The sequence below is a fragment of the Rutilus rutilus genome (assembly GCF_951802725.1).
Source record: "Rutilus rutilus genome assembly, chromosome: 2".
NCBI lineage: Eukaryota > Metazoa > Chordata > Actinopteri > Cypriniformes > Leuciscidae > Rutilus > Rutilus rutilus.
Window position 1 is genome coordinate 20,514,397 of NC_140210.1, and position 13,557 is coordinate 20,527,953.

The 13,557-nt window shown below is 36.7% G+C and overlaps 1 long non-coding RNA gene across 1 annotated transcript in view; it reads right to left on the bottom strand.

The window, feature by feature from the left end:
- The window catches only part of LOC311286125, a 38,349-nt gene extending 25,000 nt beyond the window's left edge, over positions 1-13,349 (bottom strand). The window contains exons 1-2 of the long non-coding RNA XR_014626492.1: positions 13,237-13,349; positions 12,782-12,833 (exon numbers count right to left, since the gene is read on the bottom strand). This is a non-coding gene — a long non-coding RNA (uncharacterized lncRNA). The remainder of the gene's footprint in view (positions 1-12,781; positions 12,834-13,236) is intronic.
- Between the last annotated feature and the right edge of the window lie 208 nt (positions 13,350-13,557).

Sequence of the window (13,557 nt, forward strand, 5' to 3'; positions counted from 1 at the left end):
TTTTAACTTTTTAAGTAGCTTCCCCAACATTGAAGCCTGTCTTCATCACTAACACAAATATCCACTGAATCACACAAACATGTGTTTGTGTGTTTCAGGCTGAGAGATTAAATTATGCTGAAATTATCTGATCTTTTCTCGTTGGATCTTATCACTTAGCTCAGTGATCTGTGGAACATGACTGCCTGACTAGTGATAAGTTCGGATGAGTCTGGGAACTGACTATGAGTTTGACCCCAGTCTACAAACAGACATCCACAGGATCTGTCTTTTGATGATTGGAACTGTCCCTATCATCACCTCATTCCCTGATGTTTTCATCTATTTGTGTCTGATAAGAGTGTACATTTAACCGCCCCTCCCTCTCCCTCTGTACCTGTTTACGCAGAGCAATATGAGATATGTTACAAAACTATGTGACAACATTTTAGGCTTTAAATGCATCCTGATTTTGTAAAGGATATTCAAAGCAAAGGGACAGTTCTTACAAAAATAAAATTGTGTCATCATTTGTGCATCCTCACCCCACAAACAAACAAAAATGATATTCTGAAGAAAGTTTTTGTCCATATAATGAAAGTCAAAACTTAAGGATCCAAAACAACACTGGACACAACTGACTTTCATTGTATGGACAAAATAACTTATTTTGTGTTTCACAGAAGAAAGAAAATCATACAGGCTTAAAACGACATGCAATGATAATAATACAATAATAGCAATAATAACAAAAAGTGATTTACTCTCTAATGGTGAATTTTGTACTGAGGTAAAATTTTGTACTGTTATTTGTTATTTATGATGGATGGATGCGCTTTTTGGGGCTTCGAAATCTCAGGCACTATTCACTCCCACATTATAAAGCTTGGAAGAGCAAGGATATATTTTTTTTAATATAACTCTGATTGTGTTTGGCTGAAATAAAAAAAAGGCATACACCTAGGATTGCTTGAGGGTAAGTAAATTATGGGATTTCATTTTGGGGTGAACGAACTAACCCATTACAGTTTTTCTTGATTGCTTAAACACATTTCTTGAAATTATGCCTCCTTTTCTTGAACTCTAAACACAAATCCATAACTTTACACCCAATTCCCCATACTTCCTATTTTCAGGTCAAAATAAAACTCTCCACTCATAACCATTCAATATTGCTGAAACTTTGCCCTCAGAAATGTCACACAAGCCCTCAAACACACACACACACACACACACACACACACACACACACACACACACACACACACACACACACACACACACACACACACACACACACACACACACACACACACACACACACACACACACACACACATTACAACATAGACTTACACACAGATGAGATCAATTCAAAACACTGTTGCAAAAACCTGCTTTTGGCAATCATGAATAATTTTACATCTCAATGTCTATTACAGTATACAACATAAATAGAGGGGTGCAGATATTGTGCAATTCAACAATAAGCTTTAAAAAAATACCACATTTAAGAACTACTTGGCTTCAAATCAATTAGACAATTACTAGTTTGAGGGTGTACAATATGTGCAAAAGTATTTACTGTACATAGAATAGTGAAAGTTCTCTCTGTGTGCTGTAATTATACTGTACACGCAAGTAGTATAAAACCCCTGTTGATGAGCCTGTGAACCAACTTCCCTCATGGTCACTTCTGCAAAAGAACACGGTCAACTATTTTGCTTTGTATTTCATCAGAAACAAATGTCCTTTGACCCTGTCCCCTTCATTTTTCTTTTCTTTTCCTCTCATCTTCCTCTTTGTCTTCCACCAGGATTCATTTTCCAAAGCACATATCTCCCATAGCCGTATTTATAATATCCTGAGATTCTGTATTGGTGTGTCATCAGTTTTGCTTCTAAATGTTTATACATGGCTAAATGTGTTCTATTAAAATTAATTATATTGTGTACTTGTGTTTTCTGAATGAGAACATGGTTAAACTTGTGTAAAATGAGGCCATTTTTGTGCAGAGTTTTGTAGAAAAACATTGAGAAAATTGGAACGTGTGTGAAAACAGGTGAAATGTGTTAAACATTTTGAGAAACGTGTCTTTGTTTCTAGAAATTAATGAATGGTTTGGGAAATTGGGCCAACTGAATCAGCTATAGTGTGTTAGCAATCAAGAAAAACTGTAAATGTTTTAACCTCAAAATGTCATTACTCGACCTTCCAGGGAAAACGACAGACTTCTCTCTGGTGAAGTATGCAAGAATTCTAGAATTATTTTGTCAACTTAAACCCAAACCCTGCAGGCTCACAACGATAATACGATACACTTGGATGTACATCACAATTATACTGAAGAAAATATGTCACTCCTTCCGATTCATCGTGCCTTAAATCATCGTAAACTTGCTGTGTGAAGGCAACATTTCTAATTTCCGTTTAAGTTTTGTAAACTTAAGTTTTTAAACCTGCATGAATTCTTCCCTGATTAGGCAATCCCAGAATGCATTGTGGTGAGATCAGAGAAATTGTCATCCATCATACAGCAGTCAAATGGGAATATTGATCATGAAAATGTCAATGTCATTCAGTACTAAAAATTATTGATAGAAAATGGGTTGATCTATTTGTTTGTGAAATGCATTGAGGCATATAGCTCAATCATCCATCCATTCTCCATACCACTTATGCTCTGTAGTGTCGGTGGAGGGCTGAAAGCCTATCCCAGGATCTCCGGACGAAGGCAGGGGACACCCTGGACAGGTGGCCAATGTATCACAAGGCTAATACACACAGATATAAAGACATGCACACTCTCACCTACAAGAAATGTTGTTTCTTCTATTCACTTACACTGCATAGGATAAACTAGAGCGCTCAGAGAAAACCCATGCTGACACAGGGAATACTTGCAAACTACACAAAAAAGGCCTCCTGGCTCTGCCGGGACTCAAACCAGGGATCTTCTTGCTGTGAAACAGTGTTACCTAGTGAGCTTCTGTGCCACCCCATGTAGTTCGATCAATTCCAATTAAATACACAAACTGCTCTATTAATCAAATGTAGGCCCTTGAATAAGAGTGTTTGCCAAATGCCTAAATGAAAATAAAATGTGTATTACAGAACTGAGTCATTAGCTTAGAAACTCCAACTCTATTGGAATCAACTGACGTTTAGTCAAGTCTCTCATGTGCTTCATATGGGGATCACGTCCGTGACAGTTAACCTAGTTGATGCTTATGAAGAAGATTTCAGATCAGTCTCTTATGATGATTCATTTTAGTCAAGATGCTGCCTTAGAAGGTCGTTGCCTATGTAGATAGTTGACAGCGAGACACCTCACTTGGGTTTTAAAAGAGTATAGATGTAAAATGACTTACAGAAAAAAGCGAAAACTGTGTGCCTCTGCTGAACTCGGTAAGCGTCTGTGTTGGTTGTGAAAAGTGTGTCATACATCAAGCTTTCCTTTACTGTGCTAAGAAGACTTGTTTTAGTTGAAACACATGTGTGAACTGAAATGTGCAACCCAGGCTCACTGGAAAAACACGCCTCTGGCGACATTTCTGCAAAAGGACATATTCGTACATATTTGAACATATTCAAAGTGAAGTGTCCAGTGAGTGGCATTAAAAACGCATTCAGTTTTATCCAAAGCAGATGAACGTGAATCTGGTGATATTTTATTTGGTTAATGAACGTACTAAGGCAGGTTAGGAAATGAAATGTCTAGTGAGTGGAGCTAAAAGGTTGCTGCATTTGAAAATAATGTACCACCTAGAGTTGTCAAAAAGTACCGACTTTGGTCGTATATGTTGAGCACGTCAACACAATGGTCAATCAGAGGTGTTTAAGAATCCGTTCAACAGCGCTCAAAATGCTAGAGGGAAATGCTGGTACCGAAGTCGGTACTTTTGACAACTCTAGTACCACCTGCACTAAACCGATCCTGTTAACAAAAGCAAATGCAAGATAAAAATTATTTTGCTTATGCAATCATGCCATTTCAGCTTCCTTCAACAAGTCTTTAACTGTAACTTGTTTCACAGGATTCATACCTGAGCGCTTCACAACTCAAGTGCAAAGTTGTACCAGGTGAGCTACCGAGCTTACTACTTCATAAAAGTCATACAATGCATCAAAATGCATTAGTTTACAAATCCAGCACTATGGTAAAAGCATTTTGAGGTCATAACATAGAATAGTGTAAGGAACCACATGAAAATAAATTTATATTAGTTTGATGAATTCATTAAATTTGATGCATTATACATTATATATAACTCTTAAACATACTAAGGATGAATCCTTAGAAAATATTGAAATAACCCGGAAAACGTGAAAGTATTTTGCAATCATTTAAGACATTCATGATCATTAGAATTGATTCAAGAACCTTATAGAACTCTATATAGAACGAAGATATAAAAAGATGTGGATTCGAATGGCAGTCAAATTATCACAAATCCCTAGAGTTTGTCAAAAAACAGGTTCAATTCGGCTGGGAATTTTTACGTGGATGGTGGATGAAAAACATTTTGGATTGGGGTGGCAATAAAATCACTGACTAGCCCCTGTCAATGTAAAAATTATTGTACGTCCTCTTGTTACTATCGAAATAGGGTTTATGTTGGATATGTGTGTGTATAGGTGTGTCAGCAAGCAGTATGCAAGAAGTATGCGCACATATATCCTTCTCCTCCATCTCCTACACCAAAGCTATGACTGACAGCTGTCATACTCTCATCCGCAGGGGGATGATAAATCAGGCCGCCCTAAAAGGATCAGCCCTAGCATGATGAGCGAGTATGTGTGTGTGTGTGTGTATGAGAGAGGCTGAGGGATAGTCAGCATCACGTTGAGGGTAGATGCATGGGTGATTGACAGCCTGCCCCCACCAGTGCTAGCTGATTCAGTACAGCTTGGTCTGGTCACATCACCCGCGCCCAAGCCTTGGTTTCCCACTCTAAATAAATCTGTTTGCTCGCCAACTGACTGAGATTTAATTCACCCAATAGAGGGATGAATCACAAGACAAGATCCACTCCTCCATCTCCTCCCTCCCCGGGTCCCTCAATCCTCTTCTCTCCTCTTCTGCAGCACTGACAATTGCTCAAGGTGATGGATTTAAATAGTCTTCTGTCTATCCCTCCCTCTCTCTCCCCCCTTCTTCTTCTCTTCTCTTCAGTCCCATGGAGACCCTTTTCATGACAGAAATGAAGAGACTTCTTCCACACACACACACACACACACATCATTCTCTCTAAAACAGTAATGATTATTGGTGCTTGCCAAGACAGAAAAAAAAAAAAATCACTATTATTATTGCTCATTAAAGGAAAAGTTCACCAATTTTTTTTTTTTTTTTTTTTTTTTTTTAGTGAAAGAATCAGGAGTGGGTTTGTCATCTCCAGCATAATAAAAAAATTATCACAGAGGTGGTCCATATGACTCATGCACTATATTTGTCACATTTTGGGTTTTGTTTCTTGTTCTTGTCATTAGGCTTGTTCGACTTGAACCAGCGCTGCACAGACCGATCGGTTTATGACATCAAAGTACCGTGAGAGCAATTCAAAAGCATAAGGACTCGTCTACTTTCTATTCGCTCTCGCGGTTCTTTGATGTCATTCACCGATCGATCTGTGCAGCGCCGGTTCAAGTCGAACAAGCCTATTGTCATGTTTGTGTGTCTTGTCATGTGATTCCCTGTTTGTCATGTGATCCTGCCATGTGTCTTGTCATTGGTTAATCGTCTGATCATTGTTCACAGGTGTTCCTTGTCTTGTAAGTCTGTGTATTTATGCTCTCATGTTGTGTCTTGGTTGAATTTTTCCTGTAACGTCATGTAAGTTTATGTTCTTGTTTTGAGTTCCATGCCTCGTCATGCCTTTGTTTTATGTTTGATCGAGTTTTTGAATTAAAGTTGCATTTGGGTTCACTTCAACTTGCCTTCAGTGGAAATTCATTACAACATTCTAGTAGGACTGCACGATCTGGGGGAAAAAATATCATATATAATCGTGATTGCGATTGCGATTAAAACATCAAGCTTTTCATTTGGCTGAAAATCACGTGGAGCCTTTAAAGCTTCTCTTTTGTTGAAAACAGCTGATTTATACCCCACCGAAAAGACAGGATCATAAGCTGTTCTGATCACAGTGCTGCACTTAAAACATGCAGCACATTTGTTTATTTAAATCGCAGGCTTTGCAATTTCATAAACTCACTGAGCTATATCACGATTTCGGTTTTATATCAAATTATCCTTATTCTTGTTTTCTGAAGCCATACGAACTTAAATCTTTATTCACTGACTGTTAACTACTCTAAATCATTGAGTTAGTAAGAACTAGATCAGTCCAAATTGTAAACAAATCATATGCATTGGTTTGGTTGGATCAACCGAATTGTTCAAAAGACTTTATTTGTTTATGAATCAGACATTGTTAATTCTCTTAATTCCATGCCATTGAGAAAATGGTGGATTTCAAGATTTTCAGTTAATGATTTCCCCTTTTTGTCCACTTTCCCTATAAGAAAATCATGCAGTTTCAACCCAAATAATACCTCAAATCATGTAATAGGGCATCTCTCCTCAACAAGACATTTTTTTGAAGCAATCAAAGTAACAATTTTATCATAGAGACTTGTGGGGCTATTTTGACTTTAGCCAGTAAACAACCACCAAAAAAATAAAAATGCTCTCCCACATTTAAAATACACATGCACACACAAGTAAACTTTTCACTCCACCCATAAAACACATAATGTAAATAAATAGCACATCTCCCCTGAGTCCCTGACCTTCCATCCAGTTGATTCAATCAGGAGTTCAGTGCCAAACGGACAAAAGCAACTCCATTAGCATCGGCTAAACTCGTGCTGCATTCATCAGCACCATCTAATACAAACTATTACTGTGATAAATGCACACGGACACTCAAGTCTGCACCACATTATAATCAATTCTAATATACCAACTGGGCAGTGTTAGTCTCTATCAATTAGACCATGCATGCCAAACAGAAGTAGAAGCTGATATTACTCAGGCCTGCTAATTCTGTTGTGGTTTCTAAAAAAGTTTGTGCAAATCAATTATTGTTAGTGTGAAATTGCTCATTTAGAATTAGCACAGATAATAAGCAATCTGTGTTTTGGGGTTTATTTTAAAAGTTTGTTTAGTCCAAATGCAGAAAACATAATCTGTTAATGGATTTCCCAAATTCAGGCGGCGAAGTTCATAAACTTTCCTTTTAGAAGTCCACTGAAATAACAGACTGTTGATTTCAGCTGTAATTATCACTTTTAATGTTGACTGCGAACTTCAAAAGATGTGGAAATTTAAAACTAAACTGTTTTCTCCTGGCCCTTCTAACAAATATTTAATGTTAATGACTTAAAGCGGTGTACTTATTTATTTTATTTTTTTAAACAACCTTTTTTTCTTTTCCAGCCTCATTTATTCTCAGAGAACAAAAAGTAAGACACACACACACACACACACACACAAACAAACTGTGGATCTTTGGTGCTTTTAACATTATTCTGTATAGCAACATCATCTTAACCAATTGCATGAGTTTAGGGGTGGGGCTACAATGCAAAAACAGTTTGGAAAACGGTCTATATTTTTTTTATTATATTTATGGATATTAAAGGTGGGATCAGTAGTTTTTAAAATATGCTGTTGGCCAATGTTGATATTTGAAATCAACCCAAACAAACACACCCCTTCTTCATTGCTCCGCCTCCAAAACTCACCCTCCAATCCAAACAGCCCTGCTCCGAGTCGGTCTCGAACCCCGATCCCCCTGCAAGCGAGTCGTCAGCACGACTCTGACTAACTGGCCTCTCTTACGCAAGCAATCCAAGAGAGGATGTTTGTTTATCATAGCAGAAGCGCAATAGAATAATCCTTCACGAAAAATAAAGCGCAGATGATGAACGAATGACAAGGAAGCACAAAAAACGTACGTACAGTGCACAATAGTAATTACAAACAATTACAAAACAGTTGGTTGTTAGTTGCCAACAGCACAGCAGCTCCAGACAAACAATGACAAACCCAGTGTTACTCACGTGTGGAGTGAATCAAAGCGATAGTGTTGTGCGATACCAGTCACCTCTGTGGAAGCACTGGTATAACTGTCTTTTATAATTGGTAATTGTTTGTTTTTTTGTTTTTTTTTAGGGAGGGGTTGGGTGTCTGTAATGTTGTATGGTTTTCTAATGGACCCTGAGTCTGACAATAAAGTTGAACTGAACTGAACTGAACTGAAAGCAAACTCTGCGTCTATTTTCAGGCTCTCTCTAGCGCTGGAAAGCTTTTCTAATATTAACACGGGTCCTAAAGCTCTTGCCCAGACATAACCCTTAATTTTCCAGTGATTTCTTCTGAGCTTTTCTCTTTGTATTGTGTCTCATCTCTATTTCTGCAGTATTTCTTCAGTTCAAATCTCCCTCTTGCTCGTTCTCTCTCCTCCACCGTCATTCACCCCCTAATGCTCGTTGGCTACACGGTTTGTTATTGTGTCGGACCGACTAACATCCAAACAGCATATTTCAAAAACCACTGATCCCATCTTTAATTATTTGAAGCTCTAAATGTGACTGTTTCTGTTTCAGTCAGAATTTGAATTTATATCTTTAAGTCTGTTTCTATGACTTTTTATCTTGTAGTGTGGCTTTATATTTTACAATGTGAATTTATTTATTTATTTACTTATTTTTTACTCTTACGGCAGAAACAGGCTTCCATTGTTAGTAGTGCAGAAATTACATGCCGCAGCTTTATTTTCTTCTTTTTGAATTCTACCTACAGTCTTTATAAACACTGACACACAAAGAGAAAGAGGAGCGAAGGGAGATTGTCAGCATTTAACAACAATTTTCCTTGCTGCCATTTGGGTCCACTCAAGGACAAAAATACACACTTTCGGACGAGGTTATGTGCGTCGAGGGGAATGCTGAGACTTGTCAGTGTGACCAAGTAAAAGTGTCTTGACTGCTTTCTCCCACCCCCCACCATGCACTGCACTCATCTACTAAGGCAAAAATATCACAGGCCTAACTTGCACTGTCATACTAAAGCACTCAAAACCACACATACAAGTAAAGCTAAATACAATTTCATGCTGTATGAACACCAGAGAGTAGAGACATTATGATATAAGGTATCCGTAGAATCAGTTGATCGGTGTGTGTCAGTTATACACAAGAACAGTTCATTGTCATATAATTATATAATGTGAGCTCCATGCATTACCATTTGACATCAGACTGATCTGACAGGTGCTGTCCCACCTCCCCGCCCCCAGTGCTCTGGATTTATAGGGCTCTCTCCGGAGCCATTCACCTCTCTGACAAGGGCTTGATCCTCATTCTCAGTGTGATAGATTCAGATCTCGATTTACTATTGCCAAGAAGCAAACATGCCTCATTGGCCAAATGAGCTTCCACCACATGCCAAGGAGATTACTTACAAAGGGTAAAATCGTTGTGATACGTTTACTAGGTGACACAAACACACAGAGGCATAGTAACCAATACATGCAGTTCATTCCTCCCCCCAAAAAAAGGCAATTTTTTTTTTAGCACAAATATCTGAAGAAAGGCCTTATTAAAACAATTTCCCTGAGATGTGAAAATGCCTTGAGGAATTAAGACTTGTTTTCAGGGTATTTATCCTGAATATCTTTCTGTGTTAAGAAAACTTACTGAATGTATTTTGTCTTGGAAGATATGTTGTTCTATGCATAAACCTCACAAGATAGTATGGAATTACTTCTGTGCCAATAATAATGAACGTAACTTTTCAAGAAACTAATGAAAATATAAATTGAAACTAAATAAAATATCTTTGAAACTGAAAAAGAATAAATCACAGGCTAATTTTTTTACTTCGTTTTTAATACACTGCATGTTACTAGCTGTTTTCTCATCTTTCTTTCGCTGATCTGAACTTGCAAATGCGCTTCCAGAGTTTTCATTTATGCTTCTGAAGTTTTTGTTTACGCTCCCTGAGTTTTCGTTTGCCATTCTGGCACATAGCTCTCGTGGGGGCGGGGCTAACAGCAGTGTGTTCTCATTGGTTACTGAGTTTTTGATTGACAGCTTCTTGACCTGGAAGTGAAGACATCAGTGTTGTGTTTCCATGTGTGGATGTGAGCGTCTGTAAGCGCAATTGTCATTAATGAAAACTGTGGAAGCGCATTTGTAAGTTCAGATCAGCGAAAGAAAGATGAGAAAACAAAACATGCAGTGTATAAAAACAAAGTCAAAAAAATGTGCCTGCGATTTATTCTTTTTCAGTTTCAAAGATATTTTATTCATTTATATTTTCATTAGAGATTCTTGAAAAGTTACGTTCATTATTATTGGCACAAAAGTAATTTGATAATATGGTAGCCTACAATTTTTTTGTACAATCAAACAAATTCAGTTACAGACATATTCAGTGATATCTTGAAGTTAAGTAGAAGGAATTCGCTAAGAAGTGCATGCCCTGTCTGCTTTTTTAGCACTCAATGCGATTGCAATTATGCAAATTAGGTAATGAGTGCAAATGCATGCAAGCATTTCGTGTTGAATCAGGGCTCCAGACCTCAAATAAAATGGTCAGAAATGCAAAAAATGCATGACAGGAAAACAGATATCACTTTGTTAGTGTGTGCAACAGTGTTTACCGCACACATAAATACAGCAATGGATGTCAGATTTGCGGCAAAAATTACTCTTATGAACCCATTATTTTAAATGACCCAGTCTACAAGATTCATTAAACAGCCTCGAACTCACAAGTGTGATAATGATTTGAATTAGACTTCTTTTTAGTGACTGCCTCGTAAAGTTGGCGTGAAACGAAAGTTGTGATAGTCTTTTCTTCCCCATGGTGATGTGTATCCGAGTGAAACGGATATATGCTAGAAATATTGCAAGGCGGGACTTTTTTTTGTCCATCTGGAATTGATTGGATCGTTGGATCAATGTGGTTTGCTATTACTAAAAAAAAAATATGATGTGCACGGATAAATCATGCACAGTCAATACTGCAATATTCCATGAAAAGAAATAAGATCTGATTTCATGGTGACTTTAATATGACAATGTCTAAATAAAGATCCATAATCAGATTTTATTTTTTTTTGTATGTAGTAAATGACTAAACATTCTAAAAATATATAATATTTTACAAAAAAATAATATTGGTTACTATTTAACATATGTTGTCCAACTGAAAGTTTGAATCAACTGTAAGATAAATTTTGTTCGGGTGACATGCTGGAAGAGGGACCATAACCAACAGAATATTTTACTTCTACGCATAAACCTGGCAAAATGTACTTTATATACAGGTGCTGGTCATAAAATTAGAATATCATCAAAAAGTTGATTTATTTCAAGAATTCAACTTAACAGGTGAAACTAATATAGTACACTGTTAGACTTTTCCAGGGTTTTTTACAGTAACTTACTGGCAACACTGTTGCCAGTAAGTTACTGTAATTAAGAGTTACAGTACCAAACCGTATTTCAGTTTTGTGTAATACAGTGCATTACTGTAAAAACGAAGCTAATCAGTACACTACTGTAATTATTTTTATTTGTACTAAATATAAATTAGATTTGATAATTTTGATATATGATTAATTTTATTTTTATCCTACATAAGTACTACTTTCATACAGACCAATTAGACAAAGTTATCACAAAATACCATTTTTTTTATTTAAAACATTTCATATATATCACAAAATAAACATGCCAATGCTGGAAATGATGTGTGAAATTTTTACACATTAATGGGTGAGTTTAGAAACAACATTTTTTGTGTTAATTTTAACTCATTCATTGTGTTAATGATTTTAACAAAGTAAATATGTCAGAGAGGTTAGCACAAAGATGTGTAAACGTGTTAAATTAACACATTATGTGCTGTCCTTCACTGCAAACATTTTTGAAAACATACATAAAACCATAAACAAAACATTAGCATTTGACTAAATGAATGTAGAGTCATTGGTTGTTTAGCTTATACAAGTATTATAATGAAATATCAACCATTACATTCATAAAAAATGAAAATGAAAAATTTGTTAATTTTTATTATTATTTTCACAAAAACTTAAGAATATATATTTGTAAACAGCTTTTGTCAATAAATAGCATACAAAATAACTAAATTAAATTATGCCAGATTAAATTTTAATACTTACAAATCCTAAATTCTGTCCAAAAATGCTGAGATCCATAGAAAGAACGACTGAAATAGATGATTTTAGCCCATTTCAGCTTGTCTGCAGTGAAGGAGTACCTGTTTGAGACAAATACACAGTAAGATACATGCAAGAAATCACTGTGTGATGATCGTTCTCCTTCCTACAGTAGTTAACCCACCTGTGCGCTGATATTAGGACCTTCCTAGTCAGGTGGAACTGCAATGGTAGAGTCCTCTGGCTAATAAAATATAAAAATAACGCAAAAATATAAACTTAAGTTGTTTAGAATGCTAGATTTGGTCTGAATGAATTAGTGAGAGTTTTACTGCAGTGCTTACCTGGATACATTTAATCTGGTGAGACTGAACAAAGACAATGGTCCATCTTCTGATTGGTTCATTTGCTGTGTAATAAAGTTAGACATAATGCAAAGGTCACTTATTTGATATAAAGTTAGCCAATTTTATAGAGATTTTATAAGATATTGTAAGCTACCTAGTCTGCACCAGTGGCTCAAAAGCAATTTTCACATAGCGTATGCTAATCATTTCAGCAAACTTATCTCAAAATATATCACAAATGGGCTGGCCTACCTCTGGAATCTTGCTAAGTCACTGGCGCGAATTGGCGCTTTGTTGCAGTTGCCTTTAAACACAAAAATGGAAGTAAATATTCAATTCCATAAAAAAAAAAAAACTATAATATGGTATAGTTTGCAAACTAATGCTAAAACTATAAAGGTTCTCATCAGTAGGCCAACATTAGGCTATAAACAGAATTTCACATTAGTTTATTCATATTTATTGTTAATGTAAACGCGTTGCTCGTTGGCATATTTTAACTCGACAATTCAATAATCTAACAAAGTGTGTAAAATGAAACGTTAGCTCAGTTTACCATGGTAAAGTTCGTTACCGCCATGTTGACGACGAGTAACGTTAGGCTAACGTTAACGTTATAACATACGTTAAACTGGGCACAATCCTGTCAACACCCAGTCTATGGTCAACATACACAGAATGTTTTTTTTTTTTCTTTTTTTTTTTACCTTGCTTGCTGATCTCTCTCTCGGTGAAGTGAATTCCGTCTCTTCCCCAGGCCAGACACGAACGTCGCGATCCAACAAAAGACAGACCCCATTACCTACACTGGATGTCTGTCTGACGCGACACATCCCAGACAGTGTAGTGATGCGCCGCGGCTGTTATATTTCAGACGTAGTCCGATACGAGTCCAAGCGCTCGCGCTAGTTCTTACAAGGGATAAACAGGTTTGCATTTAAAGGTCCGGTCGCTTCAATGTGTCCAATATAGACAGCCTCTGGCTATTATAGCGTTGTAGACACGCGGTGTAAGGCAAAAATTAGGAA